The following is a 15416-nucleotide window of genomic DNA, read 5'->3' on the forward strand; positions in this document are numbered from 1 at the left end:
CTTGGGCCTAATGTGTTTTATGCCTACTGTGATACAGACATAATGCGTTTATGTTGCAAGATGCAATGTTGCGGTCATTATTGTACCAGTAGTAACTGGTTGTGTTTTATTTCTACTGCTTGTGCTTGTGATGGTTCTGACAGTGGCCCAATTGGCCCTGTCATGTACATAATACCCTGTGAATATTGCCTAGTCCCAGGTGGCACAGTGTATATATGTGATTATGATTCTAATGTTTTGGATAATACAAATGCTATTTCTTATATAACCTTGTGTGGGGTTTCTTTTGCAGTGTGCCTGTGTGTTGCTGCTGTGTGTTTGTGTTGTGCAAATGCTTTACACATTGCCTCTGGTATAAGCCTGACTGCTCGTGCCAAGTTACCAAGGGGGTGAGCAGGGGTTATCTTAATCGTGTAACTCCCTTGCCCTGACTAGAGTGGTGGTTTCTGCCTGGCTTAGGCGCATGCCCTAGCCAACCAGAAATCCCATTTCTAACAATGTCCATGATCTTTCCTCTGGCCAATGCCCTGCCATTCTGAAATGAAATGAAAAATTATATTTATATAGCGCGTAACTACCCGGAGGCCTCGCGGCGCTTTTGATTGATTACTGTGGCAAGCTACAGGGTAGATTAACATGCGCACTACAAACATTCAGGAGGAGGAGCCACGTACCACAGCGAGTTGCCGAGTTGACGCTTTCCTGTTCTCTGCCCCGCTGACGGCTGCTGATTCCATCCTCGCCCCTGCCCCTGCTCCAGCTCCCGGTCTGGTTATTGCCCCCGCCGCATCACTACATCACCGCCGCACAGCCTCTGCTGGTCCGTGGTTGGCGTTGGCGGTCTTTCCGGAGCTCCAGCTGTGTGCGGCGTGCGGGGAGTTTGGAGCGGACAGGCAGGGAGGAGGAGACAGTGCTGCCGTGGGTCGCAGGTCGCCGCAGATTGCCTGCGTGCACCGGAGCGTTTCACCGCACATTGTCTCCCCTGGCGGAGGTGTATGCAGAGGGTCTCTCTGTGGGGCAGGAGGCAGGAGACAGGAGCCACGGATGCCTCTTGAATGCAGCAGAAAAGCTACAAACCTGCCGTGAGTTTTGAGTTGCTTCCAAAACACGGCCTGGAGCCAAAGAAAAAAACTTTCCTTGAACGTAAGCTGTGAGTCGCCTTTAATGTGACAGTGCTCCTTGAGGAGTTGATTTTGGGCCCATTTCTGGCATTCCTTTAATTTTTCAGGCTAGCTCGTCTCCCAACTGGAGCAACCCCTTCCTAGTGGCAATTTAATTATTGATCTCATTGACCTTGATACCCCTAAGCCTCCTAACATTCACGACAGCTCATGTATCATGGAGACACCTAAATCTTCAGAGGCGGGACAGCGAGGACAATGTGACTTATTTACTTTTAAAAGTAAAGCCCCTAAAAAGCCGAGAGGCACTAACTCGGTGAAAAGGAAAAAGGTCGTACTTAGATCTCCACCAAAAAAGCGAAGGAAAAAAAGCTTATGTCAGGCTGATACAATCATCCACAAAAGTATGCCCCAAAAGGACTTATTAATGAAAGAACTACATAAAATAGCTGAAGGGGCACCCAACGTCCTTAGTAATACATTGATTGCTCAGGTTCCTCCAACAATGAAAGACTTTGTAGATGCGATGGAGCACCTTGTGAAAGCTTTACTCATGCCAATAGTGGAGAGAGTAAGGAAACTAGGAACTCAATTGAATACCCTCATAGGATGCCTCACCCCAAACACTTTAATTAGTAATGATATGGCAAATTCCCAACCGACTCTTAAAGAGAAAGAGAAAGTTACAAAAGAGGTAAAAACGTCCAACCCTGATATAACTGTAAAAGCATCTAAAGTCCCTACCATACCAACTCCCATAGCTGCTTTGCGCGGAAGAAACAAAGCTTCTAAGGTCTCATCCAAATTGCCCGCAGATCCTCAAGCACAGTCAGCTCAAATTAAATCTCTCATGGATTCGGCAAGAACGGGGAATACCAAATCCACGCGGGATACGAAAACCTTTGCCCAGAAACATAAGAGATCACTGGGTGAGAGACATGTGGATCTACCTCCAGCAGCTTCTCACAATGTTATTATTCTAACAGGGGTTCCACCTCTACCATCTGAAGTAAGATATGAAGACCCTGTTAGTCTTAAAAATAAGGTCATTTATTGGCTAAAAAATAATAGGCCATTGCCACCACACCTAAACGGTGATATCATCATGGTGAGGAGAACCAGCTGGGTGGGCCTACGCCCCAAAGACATTGAGGGCGATGTAATTATAATTACTTTTAAATATCCTAGAGTCACAAACCACATAATGGACTGGTTCACCGTTACCAATAAAGGCCCGATTTCACCCAAATCCTTATTATATTTTTACCCAGAAGCCTTAATGCCCCCAAAACCATATCGCTCCATACATCATTACGAGAACCGCACAACTCAATACCATCAAAGACCATCGCGAAATTTCCAAAATCCAGGACAGGGAAATAGGGGTGAAATTTGTACCACCTTTAATCCACACTTGCAAAATGGCAGGTCGTGGAGAAATAAAACCTATCCAACTCCTAGATATGATCAACCTTGTTATGGTAACTTTTTCCCGCCAATAACTCCTACTTGGAATTTCCCTTGTAACAATTACTACGAACCGCTATATGCCTTGGAGGATATAGATTGACTCCCTTTCGAGAAGAACCAAAGGGTGGAGGGGGAGGATAATGCTAGTATACTTTCAAATACACCACCCATGAAGAGCTGCCCGAAAAATACCAAGATATCAGAAGACCTGGTAAATGGAACAAATATACAGCCTCCAGTACATCGTTTCCCCCCAATTGACCAGTTTATTAAAGTAAAACCTTTGACTACTTGTATGGTAACGCAAGATCTATCCTCCAAGTTACACATTCTTAGCTGGAACTTGGCGGGGATATCTTCAAAAATTACACAACCAGCATGGCTGGAGGTAGTTACCTCCTATTCTGTCCTGTGCTTTCAGGAAACTTGGGTGCTTACCCCGATACATTTATTGTGCTTCCAAACTTTTCATTCAGCAGCAATAGAGAGCAACCAGGGCAGACACCGGGGGGGACTCTGTATATATGTAAGTGTAGCCGTGGGACACAGGATACGGAAATGTGTACTCGGGGATTTCTATCAAATCATAGTTATGGACTTGGGCTTAGCTTTGAGTCTCTTAATCATTAATTTGTATAATAACATCCCCTTAGATCATCTGGAGAAAACATTAGATGATTTGTCTCATTCTATTATTTCGATCAAAGAAATGCGGGGTGGGGAATGTGTGACAGCACTCATGGGTGATTTTAACTGTCATATCTGCCAAAATAATTCCAGGGGGGTGTGTGATTTTTCTCCTCCAAACGATAAGGAATCAGAGGATGAAATGCCCGATCACTTTGTGCATACAAACACAGGGGAATTATTAAATAATTTCATGGCATCGTTTAACTTAGATTTTGCAAATGTCTTATCATTCCCCTTGAAACCCTTTAAACCGACATTCCATGGAAGAGCAATAAATTCCACCATCGATTTCATCCTCTTTTCGAAGATGCATGCCTCTTTCATTTCTTGTTGGGATACTTTGGACCACCTTTTTGGTGATCACTATCCTCTTGCTTTAGTTATTGTGTTACCTTCTCCCACCCCTAGCCACGAAAATCCTGGTCTTAACTATGAACAACCCATTAGATTAGGTACACTTAATGGTTATACCATCAAATGGGATAAAATTAATCCAGCTAATCTCCTTAAAAATTTACTTAACCTGCGATGGGAGGAGATATACACTTGCTTGTCCACAAATGAACACCCTCAATCAATCCTGGAAGCCTTCTTGAAAATTCAAGAGAGTCTTAAAACGCTCCTCACAAGACAGTTCAAGCAAGGCCCTATTACCCCAAAAGGGTGGTTCGATAACGAGTGCACAAGAGCCCTAAAATCTCTGAAGACAGTTCTCCATATAATACCTAAACAAGTTATGGAGATACGTCAAGCTAGACTTCGATACCATCTTGCCATCAAAAACAGGAAAAATACTCTGAAGAAGGAAGCTTGGCAGACTCTCTTGTTAACAAGTGAAAATAGGGACTCTTCAGCTTTCTGGAAATTCTTAAACACCCCACTTCCATGGATAAAAACACCTAAGAGACACCTGGACCTTGCAATTGATGGTGATACCTGGGCGGCCCATTTTCAAGAATTATATAGTAAACCTAGTCTTGTAAATGGCACCCCATTGGATTCCATCCTGTCTCCACATTTAATATTTCCCTCCAGGAGCAAAAGTATTGCTAATGTTGTGTTTTCACATGAAGAGGTGATCGAAGCAATAAGGGAGTGTCCGTCCGGGAAGGCACCTGGTCCGGATGCTATCCCTGCAGACGTCTTTAAGACTGAGATATATATGTGGGCACCAATATTAACCGCTGTTTTGAATTCAGCGAATGCATCTGGCCAAATTCCAACTTGGGCTGAAGCAATAGTGATACCCATATATAAAAAAGGAGATAGGCACCTACCATCATGCTATCAGCCTATCTCCTTGCTCGATTCTACCATGAAGATCGTGGGGCGAATCATCCTGAAACGCTTGCAAAAGTGGATAGAAGAGGAGAACATACTCTCAAGATTGCAATATGGTTTCCGAACGGGAAGGGGTACAGTCGAGCAGAGCTTGAACTTACATCTCATTATGTCGAAATATGTGGTGATTAAGAGGGGAAGTCTCTACATAACATACATAGATTTAAGCTCTGCTTTTGACTGTGTGGTCCATGACCAACTATGGGAAACACTTGACCATTTAGGGATGGATCCATCAATTCTTGCCTTCATAATGAAACTGTATAAAGATGCTGGTGCCAGGGTGCGCTTTGGCTTGAAGGGAGAATGCTCACCAAGGTTTACCATCAATAGAGGGGTTAGGCAGGATTGCATCTTAGCTCCCCTGCTTTTCTCACTCTATATAAATGCCATCGGTGAGCATTTAAAAAACATTGAATGTGACTACCCTAAGGTGGGAGGCCAACCCATCCCAATCTTGCTGTATGCCGATGATGCGGCTATCATCTCACAAACAAGATTGGGGTTACAACGTGCTGTTGCTGCATTTACCAACTATATGCAGGAAAGGGGCTTGAAAGTCAACATTAGGAAGACCTTTTCTATGGCTTGCAGTAAGGGCATAAAGAGAATTCCATGCCCTATTTTTATTAAGGATCAAAAACTGGAGACAGTTGACAATTTCACGTACATTGGTATAAGTATAAACAGGAAGGTATTATGGCAGCCCGCTGTCAAAGCTAGGAAACTTGCTTTTGTCAGAGCAATTGGAGGTATACGTGACTTTGCAAGTAAAATAGGAGGGAGGCCAGTTAAACAACTCATCATGATCTATAAAGCCAAGTGTGTTTCTACAGCTATCTATGGGGCCGGCCTCTGGGGTATTGAAAATGACATCTCATCAATCCAAGTGGCAGAAAACAACTTCCTAAGATACCTGTTAGCGACGTCGAAAGCCACATCATTCTATATGATGCATATAGAGTTAGGCCTACCGTTTATCATTGATCTAATAAAAGTTGAGCCACCGCTTTTATGGCATAAAATTTGGACCACCACCGAGACTGCTCTAAACCGTGATATAATAATGGATATTCTTAATCTGGAGGGGGTAAAACATATGAAATGGCTAACATATGTTAAAAAGATGTTCCAAGAGATAGATCGCCCTGAGTATTATACCGACCCAACAACACTGGAAAATATCTCAAGAAAAGAACTGAGAAAGACCCTACTGGACCACCTAGAAGCCAAAAGGTGGGCGACCCAGAAATCAAATAAATCAATCCAGGCCTATCAAAGGATCACTGTGAATAAAGGGATACAACGATATCTTTCCAGTGACTTTTCCTGTTTCACAAGAATGTTGCTTACAAGATTTAGGTTGGGTTCCTTTTTTCGCCTAATAACTTTCCCGATATGTAACGATTGGTCGCGAAATTTGAGCCTATGCCCTTGTGATCATACTTCTGTACAATTAAACATTCACTCCATATTATTTTGTAATTATTATACCACCCCTAGGAAATTTTTATTGAGACCATTGTTGAAAAAATCGGGTCTAAGGTCCTGTAGAGACGCCTTTGAACGCCTACAAGAGCTAGAGGACAAGGATGTCATATGTAAAATGGAATATTTTTTAAAATTATTACTTAAATTTAGAAATTCGTTAGCATGTACAACCTGATTCGGCAAACAGCTAAAGATCCTATTGTACATTGGTCTGTTTCTAAATACTGTGTTCTTCTTAAGATTAATTCTCACGAAAATGTTTATATTTAAAATTTTATATTTCGTCTCTTTTTGATAATTAAGTGTTATAAACGTTATAAATGTATGAATATTTTCTTTTAACCAATATTTTGAATGCTTTTATGATATTCAATGTAAATATCGAATCAAGCCTACTTTGACTTTGACTTTGACTTAGATTAACATGCTTTTGCGAACAAATGGGTTTTCAAAGCCTTTCTGAATGCTAATGGGAACTGTATATGTCTCATTCTAGGAGACATATACAGTTCCCATTAACTCTTTTGAGTCAAAGAGATTTATGACTTCATATTCTGGTGTTCCATCTATTAAAATAAGTAGTGGCACAGGCATTGGCTGTTCCTTTTACAACAGTCTGAGAAAGTGCCATTTTAAAAAAAGAAGAAGTGTTTATTGGCATTTCTTACTATATACATCGTATAACAAAAATACATAACAGAACTATTTCGAAGCTAGTGGGTCGCGGGATGTGGGGGCCGACTCTGAGTGTCCATTGGATGGTTGCCAATTTGCCTTGCCTGATAGGGTCTCCAGGAGCCAAGGCTTGTGAGGTAGAACCTAAAACATTGTGCGGCTGGAGTGGGGGGGTGTTGTAAGGGGAGTAAGGGGTGCCTCAGGATATTGGGCGTTGATCATGACAGAGGAACTGGCTAATTGGTAGGGCCATTTCCAAGAAGAGGGCCGGCCAGTCCTGTTGGATGATGGGGGGCACAATGGAGGGATTGAGTGCCACGAATTGAGGGACTTGAAAGGGCAGCAGGCGGTCTCAGCCACCAAGTCACTCTGTTCAGGGGAGCCCGCCTGCTTGAATAATAGTGCCTCACAGACCTGGGGAATCAGGCAGCGGCATAGTCCATGCACCTCCTCTCTATGGAGAGATGTGGTCTTGGCTCTTGCCCACCGACATAGTGCCTGAACTAGGTTTCGACTCATGGAGACACTGAGAGTTCTGACCTTAGGGTTATGGTACTTTTAGTAATAAGAGCGAGGTCAAAGAAATTATTTTAAGTCAACGAGGCCTATTGTATATCCCAAGAGCTACTGCCTCCCAGGACCACACCCCCTGTGCACCCATAGCCTTTCCCAGTTTGGCCAGAGGGGGTGAAAGTGGGGGAAATCCCACAGCACATGCTTCATTTCCACTGCTGGAGTGCCTAATCAAAGTCAAATGTCTGGAGAGAAAGAGGTTCTGTGGAACGTGTAAAACTGGAACAACTGGATGAATCGAAGCTGTGCATTCTGTGATATTTTCTTAGTATGTCAGTGCTCTGTCCCTCTCTCTATCATGAAAGGAGTGCTCAAACTCTGCCTCCCAGATGTCCCACAGGGGTCACAGTGTAGTATGCATCTAAGACAGTCGGGCTCCTGAAAGCCAGCTGATCAATCTGTGGCCACTGCCTAGCATGTGAAGAATTTGCAGCAACTGATGGGTGGGCCAGTTTTGAGTTAGAATAACCACTACAGTTGGGTTGCCATGTAATAATATTCAAAGTTGTGCTCCCAGGCCACTTTTAGTCGGCTGGAGCTACAGTTTCAAGAAAGCCACTCTCCTACAAGAGTTGTCCCAAATTAGGTTACAAAGAAAGTGATATAGGTCCTAAGGACGACCTGGAGTTTAGCAAAGTAGGTCAAGAGGCAGGGGAGCATCACCATCTTGGAGACGGTATGCAGCTTATCACAGACAATTGGCTGGACTGCCAGAAGGTCACCTGAGAACAGAGAGATGAGGCCACTGCAGTCAGGTTCCCATCGAGCAAGTTCTGTGCCACATGGTAGATCTGGATGCTGCGATAATGGAAGGAGGTGATCTTCCAGTGGATTGGGCCATGATTTTTCCCAGCTAACCTGGAATCCAAAGACTGTGATGAATTCAGCTAGTAAGTCTGCAATGGGAGAATGGTTGGATGCTGAGTCCTTGAGACAGACAATTACATTGTCCGCATATAGTGATATTGGCTGGTGCTGTCTGGTAAAGGAATGCCCCACTCATGGCAGCCCTGGTCTAACCCGCTTCATCAGGGGCTTTGTTGTTAGAGCAAAGGGAAGGGGCAAATGGGCAACTCTGCTGTGTGGCCCTACCCACTACGATGAACACATAAAGGAGTCCCCCAAATTTAACATGGATTGTATTGTTGGAGGTGCATCACGCAGCAGCAGTTCCAATGGGGAGCTGGGAGGAGATGCTCCACTCTGCATTCTCCACAAGAGACAAATTATGGGTTGGCAGAGCACCTTCAGGCCATGTCTAAGGGCCCAGGACTGCTTGGGGTGCAAGACTCACAGCAGACAGAATCCAGGTGTAGTGTTTAAGGTGCCTGGAGCCTTTTCTGTCCCTGATGCTCTTATTGGGAAGTCAGCCAATGAGCCCTTGAGTCACTCTGGTGGTCCTGGGTTCAAGATGCAGGTCCAGTCCTTTTCACTCAGGCATTAGGGCAGCAGAGTGGCAGTCTTTCTTGCAGCAGAGCAGCACAAGAGTCATTCTGAGTCTTCCACAAATCCAGAGGTGTACTGAAGAGTTGGGTCTGAGGGTCTAATATTTGTTCTTGATGCCAGCTTTGAAGTAGGAGAAGGTTTGAAAGGTTCTCACCCCCAGAGGTGTATTGAATTTCCTATCTCCCTGTGCTGGTCTCACATTTTGTGGGGGCACAAATACTAGTGTGAAACTCTTTGTTAGTGTGCTGAGGCAGAGCCTTTGTGGTGTGCAAGTGTGGTAAGTAACAGCTCCTTCCTATATCAAGTCAGAGATGGCCCATCCTGGCAACACCTTTCTCCCTGTCTGGGAGCAATGCACAAAGACCAACTGCCAGCTACACCTTGTCATGTGACCCAGGATGAAGGCTACAGGCACCAAATGATACGGACAAGAAAATGCTAACTTTCTAAAAGTATTTACAACAAGGGGTGGTGATGGACAGAGTCTCTGAATTAAGCAGAGTACTCTCAACCAGTCAAGAGATCAGGGCTAGATCCAACACCGTTTTTTAGTTCATTGCACCATCCCAGTTTCAGAACCTGGCTGTATGCAAATTAGTCTGTCCCTGGCCCAGTGCATCATGGGAACAGGGCAGACCAGGCTACAAAAGCTAATTCTTACACTGGGAAGGAAACAAGCTTCTGGGGACCGGTTTCTGCCATTTCAGGCGTCTTCGGCCCGGCTTGCTTGAATCCTGATGGTGCAATGAGCAAGGGACTCACATCTGAGTATACCCTTCCACGCTTAGGGTGGACAAAATTATTTACAACAAGGGGTGGTGATGGACAGAGTCTCTGAATTAAGCAGAGTACTCTCACCCAGTCAAGAGATCAGGGCTAGATCCAACACCGTTTTTTAGCTCATTGCACCATCCCAGTTTCAGAACCTGGCTGTATGCAAATTAGTCTGTCCCTGGCCCAGTGCATCATGGGAACAGGGCAGACCAGACTACAAAAGCCAATTCTTACACTGGGAAGGAAACAAGCTTCCGGGGACCGGTTTCTGCCATTTCAGGCGTCTTTGGCCCGGCTTGCTTGAATCCTGATGGTGCAATGAGCAAGGGACTCACATCTGAGTATACCCTTCCACGCTTAGGGTGGACAAAATTATTTACAACAAGGGGTGGTGATGGACAGAGTCTCTGAATTAAGCAGAGTACTCTCACCCAGTCAAGAGATCAGGGCTAGATCCAGCACCGTTTTTTAGCTCATTGCACCATCCCAGTTTCAGAACCTGGCTGTATGCAAATTAGTCTGTCCCTGGCCCAGTGCATCATGGGAACAGGGCAGACCAGACTACAAAAGCCAATTCTTACACTGGGAAGGAAACAAGCTTCCGGGGACCGGTTTCTGCCATTTCAGGCGTCTTCGGCCCGGCTTGCTTGAATCCTGCTGGTGCAATGAGCAAGGGACTCACATCTGAGTATACCCTTCCACGCTTAGGGTGGACAAAATTATTTACAACAAGGGGTGGTGATGGACAGAGTCTCTGAATTAAGCAGAGTACTCTCACCCAGTCAAGAGATCAGGGCTAGATCCAACACCGTTTTTTAGCTCATTGCACCATCCCAGTTTCAGAACCTGGCTGTATGCAAATTAGTCTGTCCCTGGCCCAGTGCATCATGGGAACAGGGCAGACCAGACTACAAAAGCCAATTCTTACACTGGGAAGGAAACAAGCTTCCGGGGACCGGTTTCTGCCATTTCAGGCGTCTTCGGCCCGGCTTGCTTGAATCCTGATGGTGCAATGAGCAAGGGACTCACATCTGAGTATACCCTTCCACGCTTAGGGTGGACAAAATTATTTGTTTGTTAATTATTTTGTCCACCCTAAGCGTAGAAGGGTATGCTCAGACATGAGTCCCTTGCTCACTGCACCATCAGGATTCAAGCAAGCCGGGCCGAAGAGGCTGAAATGCCAGAAACCGGTCCCCGGTAGCTTGTTTCCTTTCCAGTGTAAGAATTGGCTTTGTAGTTTGGTTTGCCCTGTTCCCATCATGCACTGGGACAGGAACAGACTAATTTGCATACAGCCAGGTTCTGAAACTGGGATGATGCAGTGAGCTAAAAAACGGTGTTGGATCTAGCCCTGATCTCTTGACTGGGTGAGAGTTTTCTGCTTAATTCAGAGAGTCTGTCCATCACCACCCCTTGTTGTTAATTATTTTGTCCACCCTAAGCGTGGAAGGGTATGCTCAGACATGAGTCCCTTGCTCACTGCACCATCAGGATTCAAGCAAGCCGGGCCGAAGAGGCTGAAATGCCAGAAACCGGTCCCCGGTAGCTTGTTTCCTTTCCAGTGTAAGAATTGGCTTTGTAGTTTGGTTTGCCCTGTTCCCATCATGCTCTGGGACAGGAACAGACTAATTTGCATACAGCCAGGTTCTGAAACTGGGATGATGCAGTGAGCTAAAAAACGGTGTTGGATCTAGCCCTGATCTCTTGACTGGGTGAGAGTTTTCTGCTTAATTCAGAGACTCTGTCTATCACCACCCCTTGTTGTTAATTATATTGTCCACCCTAAGCGTGGAAGGGTATGCTCAGACATGAGTCCCTTGCTCACTGCACCATCAGGATTCAAGCAAGCCGGGCCGAAGAGGCTGAAATGCCAGAAACCGGTCCCCGGTAGCTTGTTTCCTTTCCAGTGTAAGAATTGGCTTTGTAGTTTGGTTTGCCCTGTTCTCATCATGCACTGGGACAGGAACAGACTAATTTGCATACAGCCAGGTTCTGAAACTGGGATGATGCAGTGAGCTAAAAAACGGTGTTGGATCTAGCTCTGATCTCTTGACTGGGTGAGAGTTTTCTGCTTAATTCAGAGACTCTGTCCATCACCACCCCTTGTTGTTAATTATTTTGTCCACCCTAAGCGTGGAAGGGTATGCTCAGACATGAGTCCCTTGCTCACTGCACCATCAGGATTCAAGCAAGCCGGGCCGAAGAGGCTGAAATGCCAGAAACCGGTCCCCGGTAGCTTGTTTCCTTTCCAGTGTAAGAATTGGCTTTGTAGTTTGGTTTGCCCTGTTCCCATCATGCACTGGGACAGGAACAGACTAATTTGCATACAGCCAGGTTCTGAAACTGGGATGATGCAGTGAGCTAAAAAACGGTGTTGGATCTAGCCCTGATCTCTTGACTGGGTGAGAGTTTTCTGCTTAATTCAGAGACTCTGTCCATCACCACCCCTTGTTGTTAATTATTTTGTCCACCCTAAGCGTGGAAGGGTATGCTCAGACATGAGTCCCTTGCTCACTGCACCATCAGGATTCAAGCAAGCCGGGCCGAAGAGGCTGAAATGCCAGAAACCGGTCCCCGGTAGCTTGTTTCCTTTCCAGTGTAAGAATTGGCTTTGTAGTTTGGTTTGCCCTGTTCCCATCATGCACTGGGACAGGAACAGACTAATTTGCATACAGCCAGGTTCTGAAACTGGGATGATGCAGTGAGCTAAAAAACGGTGTTGGATCTAGCCCTGATCTCTTGACTGGGTGAGAGTTTTCTGCTTAATTCAGAGACTCTGTCCATCACCACCCCTTGTTGTTAATTATTTTGTCCACCCTAAGCGTGGAAGGGTATGCTCAGACATGAGTCCCTTGCTCACTGCACCATCAGGATTCAAGCAAGCCGGGCCGAAGAGGCTGAAATGGCAGAAACCGGTCCACGGTAGCCTGTTTCCTTTCCAGTGTAAGAATTGGCTTTGTAGTTTGGTTTGCCCTGTTCCCATCATGCACTGGGACAGGAACAGACTAATTTGCATACAGCCAGGTTCTGAAACTGGGATGATGCAGTGAGCTAAAAAACGGTGTTGGATCTAGCCCTGATCTCTTGACTGGGTGAGAGTTTTCTGCTTAATTCAGAGACTCTGTCCATCACCACCCCTTGTTGTTAATTATTTTGTCCACCCTAAGCTTGGAAGGGTATGCTCAGACATGAGTCCCTTGCTCACTGCACCCTCAGGATTCAAGCAAGCCAGGCCGAAGAGGCTGAAATGCCAGAAACCGGTCCCCGGTAGCTTGTTTCCTTTCCAGTGTAAGAATTGGCTTTGTAGTTTGGTTCGCCCTGTTCCCATCATGCACTGGGACAGGAACAGACTAATTTGCATACAGCCAGGTTCTGAAACTGGGATGATGCAGTGAGCTAAAAAACGGTGTTGGATCTAGCCCTGATCTCTTGACTGGGTGAGAGTTTTCTGCTTAACTCAGAGACTCTGTCCATCACCACCCCTTGTTGTTAATTATTTTGTCCACCCTAAGCGTGGAAGGGTATGCTCAGACATGAGTCCCTTGCTCACTGCACCATCAGGATTCAAGCAAGCCGGGCCGAAGAGGCTGAAATGCCAAAAACCGGTCCCCGGTAGCTTGTTTCCTTTCCAGTGTAAGAATTGGCTTTGTAGTTTGGTTTGCCCTGTTCCCATCATGCACTGGGACAGGAACAGACTAATTTGCATACAGCCAGGTTCTGAAACTGGGATGATGCAGTGAGCTAAAAAACGGTGTTGGATCTAGCCCTGATCTCTTGACTGGGTGAGAGTTGTCTGCTTAATTCAGAGACTCTGTCCATCACCACCCCTTGTTGTTAACTTTCTAAAAGTGGCATGTTCAGAAATGTGACTTAAAATCCAACTTTTCAATTGAAAAGGGTTTTAGATAATTCTGTAGACATCACACTTGACTTTCCTACCAGCTCCCAATTGAAGATTATCACATATTAAATGTAAGAAGGTAACCCAATGTTATCCTATGGGAGAGTTAGGCCTTCCAGTAGTGAAAAACGAATGTAAGAGGTTTTCACTACATAGACATGTAAAACCCAAAAGTACATGCCCAACCTTTTAAATACACTGCACACTGCACCCTGCCCTCTTTCTGTGTAGGGCCTACTTTAGGGGTGACTTACATGTATTAAAAGCAAAGGGTTAGGCCTGGGAAAAGGTTTATTTTGCCAGATCAAAATGGTAGTTTTAACAATGCACTCACAGGATGCAATTGCAGGCCAGGGACAGATTTTAAAAGGCTACTTAAGTGGGCGGCACAATCAGTGTTGCAAGACCACTAGTAGCATTTAACTTATATGCCTTGGATACAGGTAGTAGCTCTTAACTTAGGACTTACAAGTAAATTAAATGTGCCAATGAGGTGTAAGCCAATTTTACCATGCTCAAGGGGTTGAGCGCACACACTTTAGCACTGGTTAGCAGTGGTAAACTGCACAGAGTCCTTAGGCCAACAAAAACAAGATCAGCAAAATAATGGAGGAGTAAGGCAAAAAGTGTGGGAGAAGACCACCCTAAGGCTGGCAGGTCAAACACACACTAATCATTAGTCTGACTATAAAGAGGGGGGAGTAGGACTAGAGGGACCTCACTTTGAGCACACCACATTAGGTGAGGATCTGGAAGATCTGTTGGCCAATTTTAACCCCTTTGAACCAATGTCCACCGAGGGGGGATCAAGAACACCTACTTTCAAGGGGACCGGCCCTGGAACAACCATCGATTACATATTTGTAACCCCAGGTATTTTAAACCGGGTTAGATCCTATTGTACAGTCCCCTCTCTCTACAGTGATCATAACCCTGTCCTACTTGAGGTTGCCTGGGGAGATTTTATGGGGCCTATGCCGGGGCCTACAAAACCAGGACATATTTTACGTCCAGTCGACCAGGAAAGAAGGCTTAAGTGGGCGAAGGTGGTCCCGGAAAAATTTTATGCGGAAATGTTCCCGAAAATCGAGGCCCACGTGACATGCCAAAACTCAAACGCCTCAGACAGCGAAATTATAGGGGCCTTCCAAGCAATTTGTGGCCAGGTCTCGCGGGACTTAATGGCTAAACCTAGGAAGGGAGCCTTTAATCAGCGTCGCTGGTTTGACGCCACTTGTTCAAAAGCTCACAAATCCTTAATGGCAGCCTTGAAGACAAAACCTAGGGCGAGGGCAGACATCGCCATATTGAGGAAGGAATACAAGCGAGCAGTCAAAACCAGACAGGACAAAATTAACAGCGAAGCCTGGGAGAATTTACTTTCCACGGCTGTCCTGCGGGAAAGCAGGCAATTTTGTGCCATAATCAACCAGTCCTTCTTCTCTGACTCATCCAATGCCGTCATGGATTGTGTTATCCCCGACGACAAATGGTTGGCTCATTTTAGAACGGTGTATGGAGACCACCAAGAACAAGGCCCCTGGCCCTGATGGGGTTCCAGCCGATTTTTACATACATTCATCAAAGCTATGGGCGGGAGTCCTGGCCAATGTTTTCACTGCCGCCAATGGCAACCCTTTGCCAACCACCTGGGCAACTTCTACCTTCGTCCCCATTTTTAAGAAGGGCCAGCGCGATGACCCAGGGTGCTATAGGCCCATATCCCTTTTGGACTCTGCAGTTAAGATCTTAGGCAGAGTCCTTTTGGTCAAGCTGAGGGATAGTGTCGAGAACTGCGGGGGGCTGGCCGACATCCAGTATGGCTTCAGGGAGAGGAGAAGAACTGCAGAGCAATGCTCCAACTTACATCTGTTGATCTCGAAATATACGGTGGCCAAGGAGGGGTCTTTATTCCTAGCATTTATGGACCT

Source organism: Lissotriton helveticus, chromosome 5_1, assembly GCF_964261635.1.
Source record: "Lissotriton helveticus chromosome 5_1, aLisHel1.1, whole genome shotgun sequence".
In the NCBI taxonomy this organism is placed as follows: Eukaryota; Metazoa; Chordata; class Amphibia; order Caudata; family Salamandridae; genus Lissotriton; species Lissotriton helveticus.